Genomic DNA, 21,119 nt, shown 5'->3' on the forward strand with positions numbered 1-21,119 from the left:
GGACAGATTGGTGACAGAGTGAATGTGTGGGCTGAATGAGAGAAGTGAGTAGAGGATAATGCTAAGGTAAGTGCTTAATAAATACGATTGAATGAAAGGTATGGGTTCGTGAGACAGGGAGGTCGGTGGCATTGTCTACAGGCATTGGAAAGTCAGGGAGAGGACAGAGTTTGCATGGGAAAATGAGAAGTTCCGTTGGGGATAAGTTTTAGTTGTTGGTGGGGCTTTTAAGCAGAAATGTCATGAAGGCAGAAAGAACCACAAGAATGAAAAGGAGTGAGGTCAGATTTGGAGAAGTATTTGGGAATCCTCTGAATAGAGATGAAAGTTGAAGCCATGGAAGTAAATGAGGTCTTCAAGAGAGTTGGCAGAGTTGGAGAATAGAAGGGGTAATCACTTAACTGTTCGGTGCCTCAGTTTCCTTATTTCTAAAATGTGATTTAGATATGTGCTCTTCCTCTGTCTTAGATTGTGGGGTAAGGACAGTGGTTGATCTGAATGTATTTACCCCAGTTGATTACCTTGGATAAGTGTTCTCAGGGAGATGGCGTTTTGAAATGGCTTTGCTTTATAAAGAGGACCTTCTTGAAGTTGATCCCGATTGAGAGGTGTGGAGTTGACGGAAAACACAAGGGACGAGCAAACCTTGAGTGGACAGTGATACATTATATCTCTTCCAAGAGGCCTTCTTTGATTAAGCCCTTATTTTCCTCTCTCCCATTCCCTTCTGCATTGCCCTTGCATTAGGATTTGGACCCTTTATTTAACTTTCACTGAACCCCACTGCACTTATGTCCCTAACCATAATTTATTCATTTATAATAAGTCTGTTTCTCCTCTAGAATGTAAGCTCGTTGTGAGCAAGGAATGCGTCTACCTATTCTGTTATATTGTATTCTCTCAAGCACTCGATGAACAGTAATCTCACGGTAAATGCACAGTAAGGGCTCAATAAACACTCTTGATTGATAGACTGGTATTTGTTAATTGCTTACACTGTGTCAAGCATCATTCTAAGTGTTGGAGTTGATAGAAGATAATCAGGTTGGACACAGTTCCTGTCCCACTTGGGGCTTACGTAGGTAGGTGAGAGCACAGGTATTTAATCCCTATTTTACAGTTGAGGAAACTGAGACTCAGAAAAATTAAGTGACTTGTCCAAGGTTACACAGCAAGCAATTGACAGAGCCAGGATTAGAACCCAGGTTCTCTGACTCCCAAGCCAGTGTTCTTTCCTCTAGGTCATTGCTGCTTCTCATATAGATGATATTTGTCCACTGTCCTGCACAGAGGTGACCCAGCCATCCTTATGTGCAGTGTTTAATTTTAAGGGCTCACCCTTAATCAAGCAAACTATCGATCAATTGTATTTATTAAATACTTACTGTGTGCTAAGCACTGAACTAAGAGTTCGGGAAGGAACAATACAAGAGAGGAGGAAAACACTTTCCCTGCCATTAAGGAGCTCTCAGTCTAGAAGGGAGATAGACATTAAGTTAAATTACCAGTGGGGGAATGGGAGAACATAGAGGTTTGTACTTCAAGGCTGTGGTTTGCTAAAGAGATGAAAATAATAACTAGAAGAAGAAAGAGGGGTAAGAGAGGGTAAAACAGTTAGTTCGGCTGAGTGGGAAAGGCAGAAGACTGAGAAACAGAAAACCTGGATCTTAATCTCTGTTCCACCACTTTCCTGCTTTATGATCTTTGGCAAGTCACTTCATTTTTCTTACCTGCAAACTGGGGATTCAATAACTGTTCTCTCGCCTTCTAAGACTGTGAGCCCCATGTGGGACCAGATTATGTTGTGTCTTCCCCAGTGCTTAGTACAGTACTTGACCATAGTAAGTGCTAATGAATCCCACAATTGTCATTATTATTATTATTATTATTATTATTATTATTATTATTTTCTCTGTTTCACTTTTCCGACCTGACAAATGAGGATTAATTATCTATTTTCCCCTAATGTGGTTGTGAGTCCCATGTGAGGCAGAGATCGTGGCTGATCTGATTATCTTGAATCTACCTCAGCGGTTAGCACATAGTAAGTGCCTCACAAAAGCTACACTCATTATAATAAGATTATTGGACAAGAGCACAGTGCAGGAGATGAGTTGTCATGGGAGAAGAGGACCATTCAGTAACAGGAAGCCCATTGGTGTTGAGGCCAAGAAGCATAACGTTGGAAGGTGGGTGGGTGGCGGGGTGGCGGGGGAAGTGGACCATCTGAGGCAAAGCAGGCCCAACCAAATGGGGCCAGCAAGACATTGTGTTTTCAGGAATAAAACTCTTGGAAAACTATTTGCAAGATTGAGGAGGAGATGCAAAGAGCAACAGGCAGAAAGGATAACAAGATGTCAGGAAATGACTGGATCTGGTGGGAATCTTCCACCGCACATCTGTCCCTGGACTCCTCTTCACCATCATCATGCTGGCGTTCCTGTTGGCTCTACCTGGCAATGCCACTGTGATCCTTGTCATCTGGCTGGACCCCAGATGCCACACCCTCATGTACTTCCTCCTCAGCCAGCTCTTCCTTATGGACCTGCTGTACCTTCCAGCCTTGTTTGAAAGATGGCAGCCAACTTCCTGTCAGGGGACAACTCCATTTCCTTCGTTGGCTGTGGAATCCAGCTCTTTCTCTTCATGATGCTGGTGGTCGTTGCGTGTCTCCTCCTGACCACCATGACACATTGCCATCTGTCACCCTCAGCAGTATCCAGTCCTCATGCGTCCTAAGGTCTTGGGCTGATGGTAGCCGGGTTCTGGATGACAGCCCTGCTGAATGTCTTGATTCACTGTGTCTGCACTCTGAATCTCCTTTTCTTTGCCTCCCGGGAAATTCACCACTTCTTCTGTGAGATTCCCGCCTCCTGGAACTAGTTTGTCATGAAACCATCATCCATGAGAATGGTCTCTTTCTTAGTGGTGTTCTGTTCCTCCTCCCCGCAGTCTCCATCATAATGGCCCCCTATAGGCAGATTCCTCAAACCATCCTGGGGAAGGGGTCAATCCAATATCACAAAAAGCCCTGACTACCTGCTCCTCACGCGTAATAGAGGCCTATCTCTTCTATGGAGCTGCTACCGTCTTCCAAAATCCTACCACATTCCATCTCAGGGCCAGGTAATGTCATGCTCTAAACCAAACTCTCTCTCAAGCTCAACCCTCGGATCTGCAGCCTCCGAAACTGAGAGGTTGTCAGAGTCCTCATGAAAGTTCTGGGGAGATGAGGGTTTCCAATGGGGATCTCTTAGTTCATGGAGGCAAAGACAAATACAGATGGATTTTTTGGTTTTTTGAGACTCCATTTTATTTTAATGGTGTTTGTTAAGTGCTTATTATGTGACAGGCACTTTACTAAGCACTGGGGTAGATATAAGATAATTGAGTTGGACACAGCCCATGCCCTACCTGGGGCTCAAAGTTTAAATACCCATTTTACAGATATATATAAGTACATACATGGGAACATGTGTATATGTGAATATAATATGTGCACATGTTCTTGGGCACATGAACATGCATATGTGTATATGCACATAGATGCATATAAACATACATGCATAGGACAATAAGCCATGTTTTCTTCTCCAGCCACAGAATGGAAGCAATGAAACCTCCTGTGAGGAAAGCAGTGATTATCTTCCATTTCCCGCTTTGCCCCAAGATTCTCCAGGTGACTGGGGTTTTACAGAGAAGCAGCATGGCCTAGTGGAAAGAACATGGGCCTGGGAGTTGGAGATCATAACTTCTAATCCCAGCTCTGCCACAAGTCTGCCCCTCTAGACCCCTTAACTTCTCTATACCTCAGTTACCTCATTTGTAAAATGAGGATTGTTAAAGAAAGGTAGGGAGCAAAATAGGTTAACTGGTGTAAATGCCCAGAGTATTTGAGAGTCCCAAGGTTGTGATGCAGATAGGAAAAATGACTCAGAGACATGAGTACAAATAGAGCAGAAAAGTTAGTAGGGTTGACTACCTGCCCGTTCACCTCCTGAGAGAGGTAAGAGTGGCAAGCAGCCCCGATTCTAGCTTCTGCTTCCTCTTTTATTTATTTCCCTATCTTAGCTACACAAAGGATTCCCGCACACGTGCCGTACGTGAAACCTTGGCATTCCTATAACCTGAGTTAAATTACAACTCTTTGTTTGTCGTGGTTTGGTTAGTGTCAAAATCCCTGTTATCAGGATGTTATCAGGAGATAATGGTCAGCACAGGATGGGGACATCCCATTCAGAGTTGAGCCACTTTGTTTAATGTAGCTTTGCACACACTGGAGTGCTTTCAGTCTGCACAAAATGGAGGGTTACCATTGGTATGAACAAGATGGAGTCAGTCATGCCAAGTCCGCAGTCGGACAACAATCCTCTCTTTGATCCTTCCGAGGCCCATGGCCTCCGGCAGGATCACACACAACCCTCCTCGGGATAACATAGGTCTTCCACAAAGCCGGAACCTAAAGTAAAGGAAAAGACAGAAAAATCCAGGCATAGCAGAGCAGACCACACACAACAATCCCCCTCCTCAGCAGAACATGGTGCCCAGATGGTGCTGCATGTCCATGACCTCGGCCTTGGGCAGGGGTACAGTTGGGGTTTGCAGAAGCATCAGGGTAGATGAAGCGTGTCAGAGGCAAGCCTTCAGAAGCTGAAAAACACAGCACACCAAAAACAAGAAACACAGGAAAACCGGAGGGCTGCCCAACGAGAGGCCTCGTTGGCTCGGCAATTGCCCAAACTCAGGAAATCACTTCCTCGGTTTTGAGCATGAACATGCACAATGGCCACCTAGACTGGGAGCAAGAGGGCCCATAGTAGGTGCTCTATATGATCCCCATTAACAACCTGATGGCCAGCTGAGGTGAGCAACCCACGACTTTGCCACAGGGCACCTGTAGCGTGACAGACCCCAAAGGCATACTTAGAGTCCATACAGATGCTCACGTGCTTCCCCTTAACGAGTAATAATGCCTATGTAAGGGCTTCAAGCTCAGCTGCCTGCTCACTGCAAGAAGCTGGGAGTGAGCTGGTCCACAGTACAGAGGTTAGGATAACAATGGCAGCGCCGGTGAGGCACACCCCTTGGTCCATACAGGAGGAGCCATCTGTAAACAAAGTTAGATCAGCATGGCTCAGTGGAAAGAGCATGGACTTTGGAGTCAGAGGTCATGGGTTTGAATCCTGTCAGCTGTGTGACTTTGGGCAAGTCACTTAACTTCTCTGGGCCTTAGTTACCTCATCTGTAAAATGGGGATGAAGACTGTGAGCCCCCTGTGGGACAACCTGATAACCTTGTATACCCCCAGTGCTTATAACAGTGCCTTGCACATAGTAAGCGCTTAATAAATGCTATTATTATTATTATTATTATTATTATTATTATTATTATTATCAGGAGTGAACAGAGGCTCATCGCAGACGTCAGGTCGAGGAACTACAGTTTCCTGAACTACATCGTCACAATCATGAATTAGGTCAGTCATAGGGGAGGACTACAGCAGAGTAGCCAGATTCACAGAGCCACAGCACTCCACATTTACCTGTAGATTTCCCAGTAAGGCATCCTCATACTTAGTCAGATGTGCCACAGATTGGGCTTGGGTGGCTGCTCCACGAAGGAGGTGCACAACTTCGTGTGGAGTCTGAACAACAACAGCATGTCCCAAGATGAGAGGCATGCACTGAATCAGGCTCGCTCGCTTGGGGGCGATTGCTCTTTCTCTCAACATGAACCCAAGTTATTTTACCTGGGGCTGACACCACTGCATTCTCTCGTAGTTGACTTTAAGACGAAGCTGATGCAAACAAGCTAGGACCTGGAAGGAACCAGACCGACACAGATCTTCTGTGTCCCCGGCAATAAAGATATCATCCACACAATGGAACATACTGATCCCTTAGGGTAATGTGAGGGGTGATAGGGCTCTGCACAATTCTCTCGAAGAGATGGTTGGGGAATGGACAAAGCCCTGGGGAAGTCTTGTCCAGGTCAGTTGACAGCCTTCCCAGGTAAAGGCAAAAAGCTACTGGCTCTCACAGGACACCGGGATGGTAAAGAAAGCACCAGTAAGATCAATACAAGTAAAACAGGTTGCTTTAGGACTCACGGAGCTAACTACCACCGAAGGACTAGGAACCACAGCGTGCACGGGCAAAACGTAAGAGTAAATTGCACAAAAGACCTGGATTAACGGATAAGATGGAGGGGAGCCTGGATTTCACACAAACAACACAGGAGTATTACAAGGAGACCAACATTCGATTAAAATTCCCTCATGCAAAAAGGCAGTTAAGGGCTTTAAAACCGCTTTACCTTCTGGAGACATTGGATACTGTCTGACATGGGGGAGGTGCCCGGTCCTCTTGTACTGCAATTGTAACTGGCTCTGCCCCATGAAGAAAGCCTACATCTGATGGACCACGATTCCACAGTGTCAGGGGCAATGTCCTTAGAGTGGGATCATGTGTGCAGGGAGACGCATCCAGGAGTCCCATGAGGACATTCTTCAACTCCTTATTTCTCAGGCTGTAGATCATGGGATTCAACATGGGGATTACCACTGTATAGAAAACAGAGGTCACTTTGTCCGAGTCCAGGGAGTAGCTGGAGCTCGGCTGCACATACATGAAGACCGTGGTCCCGTAGAAAATAGTCACAGCTGCCAGGTGGGAGGTGCAGGTAGAAAAAGCTTTGCATCTCCCTTCAGCAGAGTCAATCCTCAAAATGATGGCGAAGATGAATATATAAGAGTGGAAGATTTCTAGAGATGTGAACACGCCCAGGAAGATTGCAAACAGGAGTATTACAGTCTCTTTGCCCTGGGTGTTGGAGCAGGACAGTTCCAGCAGGGGAGGGCAGTCACAGAAAAAGTGGTTAATGACAATGGAGTCACAGAAGGATAGACAGAACGTCAGAATGGTCTGGGTGGTTGCATTCACAAAACCCATGAGGTAGCATCCTATCACCAGTTGGCACAGATTTTGGGCTACATGATAACTGCATAGAGCAGTGAGTTACAGATCGCACCATAATGATCATAAGCCATCACTGCCAAAAGGTAGCATTCTGTGCTGCAGATGACAAAAAAAAATACATCTGGGTAGCACTGCTGCTGAAAGAAATCGACTTACCCTTCCTTAAGAAGTCTGATAGCATGTGTGGAGTGACAGCGGAGGAATAACCAAGATCAACTAGAGACAGATGACTGTTAAAAAAGTACGTGGGAGAGTGAAGTCGAGGGTCAATCCAGATTAACAGTATCATTCCAAGATTCTCCACTAACGTTACAAGATACATTCCAAAAAATGTCATGAAACATGTGATCTTCATCCATGTATTATCAGACAGGCCCAAGAAACTGAATTCTTCAACTGAGGTATGGTTTCCACCCATCATCTCACCTCCAGTACTCATGCTCATTGTAGTTTTAAGGTAGAATCAGATTAACAGATGGAAACTAAATATGGAGAAATCAATCACTTTGCTCCCTCCTACCTTACCTCATTGGTCTCCTACTACAGCCCAGCCTACATACTCTCTTCCTCTATCACTACTCACTCACTGTACCCTGATCTCACCTATTTTGCTGCCTATCTCTTTCCCATGTCCTCGCCTTAACCTGAAACTCCCATCTCTTCCATATATGTCAGATCACCATTCTCCCCACCTTCAAAGATTCAGTATGGTCACATCTCCAAGAAGCCTTCCCTGATTAAGCCCTCTTTTCCACTTTCCCTTCTGCATCGTCTATGTACTTGGATAGGTGGTCTCTGGGCATCTGATATTCACCCATCCTCAACCCCGCAGCAGTTATGTACATATCTATGAATTCTATATCATATATTATTTACAGTAATATTTGTCTCCCCCTTTAGACTATAAATTCATTGGGCAGAGGAAATTTGCCTAGCAACTCTGTTGTACTGTACATCTCCCAAGTGTTTAATACGGTGTGATGCACAGAGTAAGCGCTCAATAAATACCATTGTTGTTGAAGACGATGATAATTAATCAAACATGGGAAATGGGCTCACAACTCTGTCTAAATTGGTGTCAAACCGGAGATGACCATCAGGTGTCGTCTCCTCTCCCAGCCAGAAATTCTTTCCTTCTGCAAAACTCCCTGTGTTGGTTTTAGGCAGCAGCATGTCACAAATGATAATTGTTAGGTAAAGCTACTTTTTCTACTCATCCAGGTTTCTCTCCCCACACAGTCCCCTCTCACTATATAGCTTCCTTTACCTTTTTAAAAAACTTGAAAATAAGCATCCTGGCCCAGTAGATAGAATGTGGGCCTGGGAATCAGAAGGACTTGAGTTCTAATCCCAGCTCTTCCACTTGTCTATTGTGTGATCTTGGGCAAGTCACTCAACTTCTCTGAGCCTCAGTTACCTCATTTGTAAAATGAGGATTAAGGCTTTGAGCCCTATGTGAGATATGGAATGTGTCGAACCTGATTAGCTTGTATCTACCCCACAGCTTAAGTACAGTGCCTGGCACATAATAAGGGCTTAACAAATACAATTATTTTTTTAAAAAAAGCCTTCCCCATGGGCACACTTTCAGATCCTAGGGAGTTGTAGGATCGTTTTTCTACAAAAGGTTTCAACCCATATTTCCCCACTCCTCAGGAGCCTCCAGTCGTTGCTCATCCACCTTGTTGTCCAACAGAAATTCCTTACTATTGGCCATAAAGTACTCAACAACCTTGCCTAATGCATGCCTACCTGCTCTATTATACTGTACTTCCTCAAGCAACGAGTACAGTGCTCTGCATGCAGTAAGCACTGAATAAATATGATTGATTGATTGATTGATTGTAGGTGGGGTACGATGGAAGATGGGCATGGCGGTGTAAAGGATAGCTCTTCATAGACCAGACTGTCTCACTAAGACTTTGAACGAATCCTCTCTCTACATTCTATGTCAACAGGGAGAGCAGGGTTGGTGTGGGGTCTCAGTTTGGTGAGGGTGGGTGTGGGTGAGCAGATAAGCTGAGTTGGGAGCACATTTAGGAGGATGGAGCACTCCAATTCCCTAAACCCATTCTGTCCTTCCCCATGCTTCAGTCACTTAATCCATACTGTACAGGCTTGGGGAACTGGGGAACCTTCCCATGGGAAGCTTTGTTGGCCATAATAATGAAAAAAAAATGTAGGATTGGGATGGGATATGACAGAATAGGATGAAAAGGGTCAGGGGAAGGGGGAAGAGAAAGATGATGCAAAGTGAAAAGCAGCCCTATTGGATAATTATCACCTAGGAAATAAGATAGATGATGGCTGCAGACTTCTTGCTGGGAATTGAAGTATCATCTTCAGGTCTTTGCCAGTGACAAGCTTCGGGTTGGACATATCTTATTCTTATAGTTATCCATTCTCACTATTACTACTATTTCCATGATAGCAACTCTGGTTTTATGAGGAAATATGAAGCCAATATCTCGGACAAACCATGCATAAGTGCTTGATCCAGGGCTCACCCAAACATACCTCTGACTCGCGACCAACAGCATCGGCAGCACACAGGCCTCTGGATATTCTGGTGGGCATCGACCTAGCGTAGGTGTTACTTCAAATCTTTTTGGAAGTATACAAGAGACTTTACTGAAATGCAAAAAAGCTTTATTACGTCTTGGACAATTCCTGAATGACTGTATTTGGTGTGGCAGCTTGGAAATTATTGGGCAGTGGCTATCACTTCAAAGAACGTCATGCTATAGAATTATGCATGGTAAAGGAATAATCAGGTAAAGTAAGAGCTAGCTCTCCAAGGCTCATACCCAGAACATCTGCATTGTATCAGAAAGATCTTCTAAAACTAAAAAAAGTCAATAAACAGAAAAGGGGAGGGTCCAATCAAGCAGGCCTCAAAGCAGTCAATGAGTTTTTGGGGGTTTTAATGGTATTTGTTAAGAGCTTAGTATGTGCCAGGTACATTATTAAGCACTGGGGTAGATTCATTCAGTGGTATTTATTGAGTGCTTACTGTGTGCAGAGCACTGTGCTAAGTGCTTATACAAGCTAATCAGGTTGGACACAGTCCACGTCTCACATTTTACAATTATAATCCCCATTTTACAAATGAGGTAACTGAGGCACAGAGACGTTAAGTGACTTGCCCAAGGTCACACAATAGGTAAGTGGCAGAGCCAGAACGAGAACGCACATTACTCTGACTCCCAGGCTCATGCCCCATCTACCAGGCCATGCTGCTTCTCTTCAGCACTTAAGACCAAGGAGAAGTGTCCCCAAAAAAGGGGTCCCCATTAGCATTTTCACTCCCTCCCTCCTATACCCCTGCACCAACTTATTCCACAAGTTCCCACTTCCTGCTGACACTTTCCTTTAGGAAGTGCTATCCCATTGAGGTTGGAGAGAGGCAGACTCAAATCAGGTGGCAACTGAACTTTCCTTTCAGCTAGAATCTGATTACCCAAGATGACTTACTGCCCTATAAGACTATGACCCTAAAATAGCTAGACTTTTCAAATATCTAGCAGTGGCTATGTTCCAGAGATACTGGATTAATAGGAGATCACTAATGATTATTGATTCATTGCTTTCTACACTAGTCAGTGAGCTCTAAATGGGGAAAATATTCCCCTTTCCTGGAAAAATTGCAAATAAATAACTGAAGCTTCTATCACTGTGAGGCTGGAATTCAGAGGACCTGGGTTCTAATCCCAGCTCAGCCACTAGTCTGCTATGTGACCTTAGGCAAGTCACTTCATTTCTCTGGGCCTCAGTTGCCTCCTCTGGAAAATGGGGATTAATTACTGCTCTCCCTTCAACTTAGACTGTGAGCCCGTTTAGGAGCAGGAATTATATCTGATAATAATAATAATAATAATAATAATAATAATAATAATAATGGTATTTGTTAAGTGCTTACTATGTGCAAAGCACTGTTCAAAGCACTGGGGGGATACAGGGTGATCAGGTTGTCCCACGTGGGGCTCACAGTCTTAATCCCCATTTTACAGATGAGGGAACTGAGGCACAGAGAAGTTAAATGACTTGCCCAAAGTCACACAGCTGACAATTGGCAGATCCGGGATTTGAACCCACAACCTCTGACTCCAAAGCCCGTGCTCTTTCCACTGAGCCATGCTGCTTCTCTAATCAGATAATCTGATCTGATTATCTTGTATCTATCCAAGGTTTAGTACAGTCCTCGGTATGTGGTAAATACTTAACACATAGCGTCATTATTATCCTAACTCTCGGGTCTAGACAGAGAGTATTTTTCCATCCTATGCAATTGATTACCTGAAGATGAAAACATAAGGAAAGCTCTCCCCTCCATGGATCCCAGATTCTTGTTCTGAAGAGGTAGGAGTGATTACATTGGTTTTGAGGAACATACGGTCCCAATCCCTTGAGATTTTGACAGCATATCTGACAGTCGCCAGTAACTATTTGACAGATGGGTGGTAGGGCTTAATTGCTCAATGCTTAGTCCAGAGAATATGAACCTATAGTTAGGGAATCCAGGTCCATTAAGTATAATCCTACTGTGAGCCTGGTGTTGGGTGGGGAACATCTCTATATGTTGCCGACTTGTACTTCTCAAGCGCTTAGTACAGTGCTCTGCACACAGTAAGACTCAATAAATATGATTGAATGAATGAATGGAGTTTGGGGAGCTATTTCATAAACTAGTGCACTCTGCCCACTAAACTCTTTTGCCTCACTTAACCCAGCCCCAGAAAATAAAATGCAACCTGTTGTAAAACTCTCACTGGATTCAAATAGTAATAATAATTGTGACCTTTGTTAAGTGCTTACTATGTGTCAGACATTTTTCTAAGTGCTGGAGTGGTTACAAGCAAATTGGGTTGGGCACAGTCCCTGTTGCACTTGGGGCTCACAGTCTTAACCCCCATTTTACATTTGAGGTAGCTGAGGCACAAAAAAGTCAAGTGTCTTGCCCATGGTCACACAGCAGATAAATTGCAGAGCCAGGATTAGAACTCAGGTCCTACTGAATCCCAGGTTCATGCTCTATCCACTAGGCCGTGCTGCTTCTCTGCAAGAACAGGGTGAACTATGGCCTCAGAACAAATACGTGCTCATGTTCTTTCACCCCTGGGAGAAAAAGGAAACAGAGATGTATTGGGACATCAATCAATCAATCTATATAATTTACTGAGTGCTTACTGTGTCCAGAGAACTGTACTAAGTACTTTGGAGAGTACAGTGTAATAAAGTCGGTAAACCCTTTCCTTGTCCTTAAGGAGCTTACAGTCTAGAAGGAAATGGTGGGGGGGATGTTGGGAAATATTTTGTAGGCTTATGAAAATTGAACACTACTAGCAAAGCGTATTTAAAGTGATTTTTGTATTCAGTAACCCAAATAATAATTGGGTTATTCATTAAGCACTTACTCTGTGCCAAGCATCGTACTAGGCTCTGTGGTAAATACAAAATAATCAGTTCAGACACAGACCCTGTCCCACCTCAGCTCATAGTCTAAGAGGGAGTGAAAACAGGTACTAAACCCCATTTTACTTATAAAGAAATTTAGGCAAAGGGAAATAATTGCCCAAGGGCACACAACAGACAAGGTGGTAAGAGTTGGGATTAGAATTCAGATCTACTGGTTTCTAGGTGTGCGCTATTTCCCCTAAACCATACTGCGTCTCAGGCATGTCTGCAGATCTCTGCCCAATATGTGGAAATATTGGCTAAGACTGTGTCTGGGCTAGATTAGGAGGACTGGGTGATTTATTCCTTATCATCCTCAGTGGTATTTATTGAGTGCTTAATGTGTGCCGAGCACTATACTAAGCACTTGGGAGAGTACAATACAAAAGAGTTGGTAGGTTTCCAGCCTACAACAGGCTCATATGGAGTGGAATCGAGCAGTCTATGTAGGAAGAAGAACAGGTATTTATTCCTCATTTTACAGATGAGAAAGGTGAGGCACAGAGAAGCATCCAAAATCACTCAGGAGGCAAGTGGCAGAGTTGTGATTAGAATACAAGTCCAGTGACTTCCAGGTCTCTGCCTTTTCCACTGGGCCAGACTACAATATGAATCTTGTTAAGGATCAGGTTTTCTTGTAAGATTCCCTTTCAAATGTCCTTGAGACAGTCATCTAAATCCAATTAACCAATCAATCATATTGAGCACTTACTGTGTGCAGAGCACTGTACTAAGCATTTGGAAGAATACAATATTGTATTCCCTTCCCATAGTGAGCTTACAGACTAGAGGGGAAGACAGGCCTTAATACAAATAAATAAATTAGGGATATGTACATAAATGATGTGGGACTGAGTTGAGGGGTGAATAAAAGGAGCAAATCAGGAACTTGCAGAAGGGAGTGGTAGAAAAGAAAATGCAGGCTTAGTCAAGCAAGGCCTCTTGGAGGAGATGTATTGTTCAAGAGTTGAGCAAGAGTTGCTTCAGTCTAGTGGCTGCTCTAGGAGGACACAAGTAAGGAGATATGCCGAGCAGATTGGCCCACTTTGTACAGACCAATGACAACCTGAAGGGAAATGTATCAGGTAACTGCTTGGTGAATTAAAGTGTCCTAGTGGAGAGAGCCCAGGCCTGGGAGTCAGAGGGATCTGGATTCTAATCCTGACTCCTCCACCTGTCTGCTGTGTGACCTTGGGAAAGTCACTTCACTTCTCTGTGCTTCAGTTACCTTGTCTGTAAAATGGAGATTACTACTGTGAACCAATGTGGCACAGAGACTGGGTTCAACCCAATCACTCCAGAGCTTAGTACAGTGCCTGTCACATAGTAAGCACTTAACAAATACCACAATTATTTTTATTACTAAAACCTTTCACGCGCTTAGTACAGTGCTCTGCACCCAGTAAGTGCTCAATAATTGCGATTGAATGAATGAATGAATGAGTGATTGGCCCACATCCTCCCCCTGGTCTGGAATGCCCTCCATCCACACATCTGCACATAGAGAAGCAGCGTGGCTCAGTGGAATGAGCCCAGGCTTTGGAATCAGAGGTCATGGGTTCAAATCCCGGCTCCACCAACTGTCAGCTGTGTGACTTTGGGCAAGTCACTTAACGTCTCTGTTCCTCAGTTACCTCATCTGGAAAATGGGGATGAAGACTGTTAGCCCCCCGTGGGACAACCTGATCACCTTGTAACCTCTCCAGCGCTTAGAATAGTGCTTTGCACATAGTAAGTGCTTAATAAATGCCATCATTGTTATTATCAATATCCACCAAGCTTGCTCTCTTCCTCCCTTCAAAGCCCTACTGAGAGCTCACCTCCTCCAGGAGACCTTCCCACACTGAGCCCCCTTTTTCCTCTCCTCCTCCCCATCCCCCCCACCCTACCTCCTGTATATACCACCTGTATATACATGTTTGTACAGATTTATTACTCTATTTGTTTTACTTGTACATATTTACCATTCTATTTGTTAATGATATGCATCTAGCTTTATTTTCGATTTATTGTGATGACTTGACACCTGTCCACATGTTTTGTTTTGTTGTCTGTCTCCCCAGTCTAGACTGTGAACCCGTTGCTGGGTAGGGACCGTCTCTATATGCTGCCAACTTGTACTTCCCAAGCACTTAGTACAGTGCTGTGCACACAGCAAGCGCTCAATAAATACGACTGAATGAATGAATGAATGAATAAGGGATTAATTCAACAGCGCAGAGCTGAAAGCAGAAACTGAATTCCTGCCTTTGCTTTCTGTGAGCAGTCCCCAGATTCCTCTACCTCTGCCTGCAAGTATTTGCTCCTCAAGGTCAGGGATCGAATCTATTGGCACTATTGTAATAACAATAATAATAACAATAGTATTTGTTAAGTTCGTACTATGTGCAAAAGGAACTGTATTAAGCACTGGAGAAGAGACAAAGGCTGGCTACCTGAGCCTCACATTGTAAGAGGAAGAAGAGTGACTGAATCCCCAACAGTCACTGAATCCCCCTTTTACAAATGAGTAATCAGAGGCAGAGAGAAGTAAAGTGACTTGTCCTAGGACCCTCCACAGGGAAGTGTCACAGTTGGGATTAGCACCAGGCGTTCTGACTCTCAGGCCTGTGCTCTTTCCACTAGGTCATGCTATGACAATGCTCAGCACAGAATAGAAGCTCAATAAATGCTATTGATTGAGTGATTGATTGAAGATTTGCTGCAATCTCTTTGATTCTGCCTCTTTTCAGATTTTCGTCCTGAGGCAGAAATGGGAAAAGGTAAGCTCTTCGGCACACACAAGAACTACTGAAACTTTTCTCAATCTCTTTCTTAGAAAGCTTTTGAAAAACAGCTCGTTGCACTTTTGCTGTGCCTTTCCATTGCAAACTGCTGATCCCTCATTCCTTAGTGAAGGGACAGGAACCCACTTGAGGTACAACTATATGGAAATAATTCAAAGATTAATTATATTAAAATAAAATGCAAAAGGCCAAAGGTAAACTATTTTACAATGTTATCAAAGAAACCCTATTCATTAGTGTATCTTTTCACCTGGTATCTCTTTCAGCAAAATGGCATGTGGAACACTGATGCAAAGAATTCCTGTCCCTCAGTCATGGCCCTAATTGCCAATGATTGAGTGTTTCAGCAACATTTGAATACAAAAGGGATTTTCCAATAAAAGGATTACATATGGAGACATGAACAACAATTCAGTCTGAAAACATTCTACTTTATTATCCATACAATAGCATTAATTTTCTCCTGAGCTATGGTTTTTCACACCTGGCTTGTTTGTACAGCTATAGCAAGCCCTACCTATGACATTATAACAACTTCTGTTGAACTACCTTGATGAGAACATGAATCTTGACAAAAATTAATCATTTAACATAAGAAATGCATTACATCCTCCAAGACGATGCTTTTCTTTGTGTTATTTTCACAGAGCATCGTTTTCATCCTTCTTTCTCAGGCTGTAGACCAGAGGATCCAGCACTGATATCACAGGAGTACAAAAACATGGAAAGCACTTTGTCATTTTCTGGTGAGTACTGTGAATTGGGCCAAACGTATATGGAGATGGTGGTCTCATATAATAAGCCGACCACCGTTAGGTGGGAGGCACAGGTGGAGAAGGCCGTGCATCGCCCTGCTGTAGAGCAGATCTTCAGGTGGTGATGAGGGTATATACGTAAGACACCATAATTTTCAGAGAGGTGACAGTTCCATTGAAAAACCCCAGGCTGAAAAGCAAGACCTCACTGTGGAAGGTGTTACTGCACAATAATTTTAAGACTGGGGAGAGATCACAGCAGAAATGGCTGATCATATTTGACTTGCAAAGTGGCAGATGAAATATTAGCAGCCCCTAAATGAGTCCCTGGAGAAAACCAGTGAGATATGAACCAAGCATGAGCTGAGTACAAACTCTGAGGGACATAACAACCATATAGAGCATAGGGTTGCAGATTGCCATGAAGCAATCATATGCCTTGACTGCCAGGAAGTGACCCTCGGTGGTTAGACAGGCCACAAAGAGATACATCTGGATGGCACATTCTATCGAGGAAATAGTTCTCGCCTCCAGAAATAAGTCTGCGTAACATCTTGGGAGCAATGGCTGAAGAATATGAAAGATCCAAGGCAGACAACTGCCCAAGAAAGAAGTACATCAGGGTGTGACGTCGAGAGTCGATTGTGATTAGCACAGTCAATCCCAAACTTCACAAAAGGCTGAGCAGACTGCCAGAAACACCAAAAAAAGAAGGAGCTGGAATTCTGGGAGATCAATGAGTCCCACTGGAATGAATTCAGGAACTGCAGTGATATTGTCCTGGTCCATCTCTCTAATGTATATGATTAATCTGAAGGTAAATGGAAAAAAAAGTAGCAGAATAAATGATGACAAAATTACATTCGATTCCACTAATTCAGACCTGGCATGATTCCTTTTTTTCCAGAGAGAGGGCTGCTCACATGCTTCCTGTGCCCTCACTGGGCTCAATAGTCTTTCAGGCCTTATTCTATAACTATTTAAGCCTCCTGAGATCAGATACCGAGTCTTCTACTTCTGGTGTTTCCTCAGTTCTTAGTGCAGGGCTCTGCACACATCTGTGCTCTATCCACTAAGCCATGCCACTTTGTGAAGTTTCCACAGAATCTTTTTAATGCCCTGAATCCTTCTCTCTCCTCACATGCCAGTATGGCCTAATGGAAAGAGCACAGGCCAGGGGGTCAAATGACCTTGGTTCTAATCCTGGCTCTAATCCTGGCTTGGTTCTAATCCTGGCTAATTGCCTGCTGGATGACCTTGGGTAAGTCATTAACTTCTTTGTAAACTTCTGTAAACATCTCTCTTCTCTCATCTGTAAAATGGGGATTCAAATGCCTAGTTTCTCTCCTACTTAGATTGTGAACTCAATGAGGAGCATGTACTGTGTCCAGCCTGTGTTCTCCCTGTCCAAACCGAAAGAAATTTTATTTAATTCCCGCCTCATGGGGACAGAATGTTGGATCGTGAAACCTTTAGTTCGGTTTATTTTTCCTTCTTTTTAAATAATCAGTTAGACCGTACCCTAGCTCTCCCATCCCCTGGGTCTTTTGGAGTACCCGAGATTCCTTTTCGGTCCTTCCCCACTGGGTTTTTCATACCACCCCCTGCCGAGGAATCTCCCCTCCACATCCCGCGAACTCTGCCAAGCAGGTACGGTGTTTGTTCTGCAAAGAATGAGCCGTTAACGGGCACAGTCTCCTCCAATGGTGGCCCACTACTCAGCTGTTCCCAATGAAGGGATTGCCAGGCGATTGAGTTCCGACCTTTCCATACTCTATATAAGGCCCCCGGAGATTTGGACTTCTCCCGGTTGCTGCCGTTTCAGTATCTTACCAGTGCTTGCCCTCCTCTCTGTATTGCCGGGTCAAGGAGAGTGAGGTTAGGGGGCTTATTTTGACCTTTTCACTGCTATCTGTGAGTAGGGGCTTTGGCGCTGTCTGAGTTTGTGTTGTTGATCCTGAGTCGGGCCGTGGGCAGATGCCTGTATTTGTAGTTTCTCTGGGCGGAGGGGGCCGTCTCGAGTTTGGTTAGAGAGGTCACAATGACCCACCTGCCCCAGTTACCGTATGGCTGCCCGAGGTCCATTGGAATAATAATTCCTTGTAATGTAGTATTATTTATTAAGGACTTATGTACAAAGCACTGATCTGAGCGCGGCAGAGGTTGCAAGGTAAGCGGATTGTCCAACGCGGGACTCACAGCCTTAATGCCCACTTTACCGATGAGGGTACCGAGGCAAAGAGAAGTGAAGTGACGTGTCCAAAGTCACACAGCCGGTAATTGGTGGAGGCGGCATTTGAACCCATGACCTGTGACTCCAAAGCCTGCGCTCTTTACACTGTGACAAGCTGCTTCTCTAATTATTTTTGTCTTTCTATTTAGATTAATACCTGACCCAGAGCCTTGGGAGACGTGGATGTTCCTCCAGAAAACCCCTGCAAGTGAGTAGTTTACAGACTTTTTTTTCCTGGTGCTTCCTTTCCCTTTTTCTCTATCTAGTCCTCCTCATAAAAAAGGAACAACTGTAGAAGGCTTTTAATCCAAAACACCCAAACCTCCCTATTTTTAAAACGAAAATCACTCTCTCCAAGTGAAGCCAGCAAGAGCAAGCGCTTTGTTGGTGCTCATGGCAGAACAAATCTGTTGATTTGTGCCCACGATCGCAAAACCGATTTTTAGGTGGCTTCAGATATCTGGTGCCCGTAGATAACCTAATGAGTGCTTTGGGCTCCAAGGGGAGGAGTGGCCGTCGGTCGAGGGTATTGCCGATGCCCACACATGCCCGAAAGGTCGATTGGGGGTCACAGGTTAACCTTAAATAACCGTGTGGGGGCCATAAACCGGTTTTCGGTCCCCAGCGGTGCTCAAAGTGATTTTTGGCTGGTAATTTGGATTTTTCTGATGGGAGGATAAAGGGTATCAATATTCTGGATGACCAGAGGTACTTTGATTTCCTAGGAAATCGGTGGAGATCACTCTGGAAAATGGAACAGACTCGGTAGGGATACCCGGATAACGCTGTGTCCACCCCAGTGCTGGAAGGAAGGTGGATGGGCCATTCAAAAAAATCCCCAAAACACGAAAAATTTTTCGGGCGGGCAATTCCCTTTGTCCTTCCTTTAAAGGAACCACCTCTCTTCCCGGGACACCATGGATATTAATACGCAGATGATGCATTGGGTTTTTGATTTTCTCTATTAAATAAATTTAAGTGGAAATCAAAACGCCAATTACTCTTTCATATCGGTTCCTTTTGTGGTTCTGAGGTTTCTAAGGCATGTTTTAAAGCCCTGTATTCTTTTGGGGGCCATCTTGGTTTTTTTTTTTTCAATTTTATTTCCCTGGGGGATTTAGGGCACTCTTCCCAGCGTCCACCTCTTGGGGTAGACAGTTCAAAATCGGCAGGGTCCCAGTTCCAGTCTCTTTGGGTCCTCACTGTCCAAACCTAAAGAAATTTGACTTAATTCCCGCCTCATGGGGACAGAATGTTGGATCGGGAAACTTTTAGTTCCGTTTATTTTTCCTTCTTTTTAAATAATCAGCTAGGCCGTACCTTAGCCCTCCCATTCCCTGGGACCCTTGGAGTAACTGAGATTCTTTTTCGGTCCTTCCTCACTTGGTTTTTCATGCCATCCCTTGCCGAGGAAGCCCGCCTCCACATCCCACGCACACTGCCAAGCGGGTATGGTGTTTGTTCTGCAAAGAGTGAGTCGCTCACGGGCACAATCCCCTACAATGGTAGCCCACTCTTCAGCTGGTCCCAATGAAGGGATTGCCAGGCGATTGAGTCCCGACCTTACCCTACACTATATAAGGCCCCCGGAGGTTTTGCCTTCTCCCGGTTGCTGCCATTTCAGTATCTTACCAGTGCCTGCCCTCTTGCCTATATTGCCGGGTCATGGTGAGTGAGGTTAGGGGGCTTATTTTGACCTTTTAACTGCTCTCTGGGGGTAGGGGCTTTGGCTCTGTCGGAGTTTGTGTTGTTGATCCCGAGTCGGGTAGTGGGCAGATGCCTGTAGGTGTAGTTTCTCTGTGCGGAGGGGGCCGACTCGAGTTTGGTCCTAGAGGTCAGAATGCCCCACCTGCTCCAATTACGGCATGGCTGCACGATTTCCATTGGAATAATAATTCCATCTAATATAGTATTATTTATTAAGGACTATGTGCAAAGCACTGTTCTAAGCGCGGCAGAGGTTACAAGGTAATCGGGTTGTCCAACGCGGGGCTCCCAGCCTCAATCCCCACTTTACCGATTTGGGAACCGAGGCACAGAGAAGTGAAGTGACGTGTCCAAAGTCACAAAGCCGGTAAATGGTGGAGGAGGGATTTGAACCCATGACCTCTGACTCCAAAGCCCGTGCTCTTTACACTGTGACAAGCTGCTTCTCTAATTACTTTTGTCTTTCTATTTAGATTAATCCCTGACCCAGAGCCTTGAGAGACGTGGCTGATCCTCCACAAATCCCCTGCAAGTGAGTGGTTTACAGACATTTTTTTCCTGGTGCTTCCTTTCCCTTTTACTCTATCTAGTCCTCCTTATAAAAAAGGAACAACTGTAGAAGGCTTTGAATCCAAAACCCCATAACCTCCCTATTTTTAAAACGAAAATCACTCTCCCCATGTGACACCAGCAAGAGCAAGTGCTTTGCTGGTACTCATGGCTGAACAAATCTGTTGATTTTTGCCCACTATCAGAAAACCGATTTTTAGGTGGCTACATAGATATCTGGTGCCCGTGGATAATCTAATGAGTGCTTTGGGCTCCAATGGGAGGAGTGGCCGACGGTCGTGGGTATTGTCGATGCCCACACATGCCCGAAAGTGCGTTTGGGGGCCACAGGTTAACCTTAAATAAACGTGTGGTGGCCTAAACAGGTTTTTGGTTATAATAGCATTTCTTAAGCACTTACTACGTGTAAAGCACTGTTCTAAACGCTGCAGAGTTTACAAGGTAATCAGCTTGTCCCTCGGGGAGCTCACAGCCTTAATCCCCACTTTACCTACGAGGGAACCGAGGCACAGAGAAGTGACGTGATCTGCCCAAAGTCAGACGGCCGGTAATTGGTGAAGACGGGATTTTAACCCAGGACCTCTGACTCCAAACCCTGTGTTCTTTCCACTTAGCCAGGCTGCTACACTAGTTCTTA

At 44.6% G+C, this 21,119-nt stretch overlaps 1 pseudogene; it reads right to left on the reverse strand.

The window, feature by feature from the left end:
- Nucleotides 1-2,879: 2,879 nt before the first annotated feature.
- LOC119922647 lies at nt 2,880-7,416 on the reverse strand (annotated as a pseudogene).
- Between the last annotated feature and the right edge of the window lie 13,703 nt (nt 7,417-21,119).

This window comes from Tachyglossus aculeatus, unplaced genomic scaffold, assembly GCF_015852505.1.
Source record: "Tachyglossus aculeatus isolate mTacAcu1 unplaced genomic scaffold, mTacAcu1.pri scaffold_116_arrow_ctg1, whole genome shotgun sequence".
In the NCBI taxonomy this organism is placed as follows: Eukaryota; Metazoa; Chordata; class Mammalia; order Monotremata; family Tachyglossidae; genus Tachyglossus; species Tachyglossus aculeatus.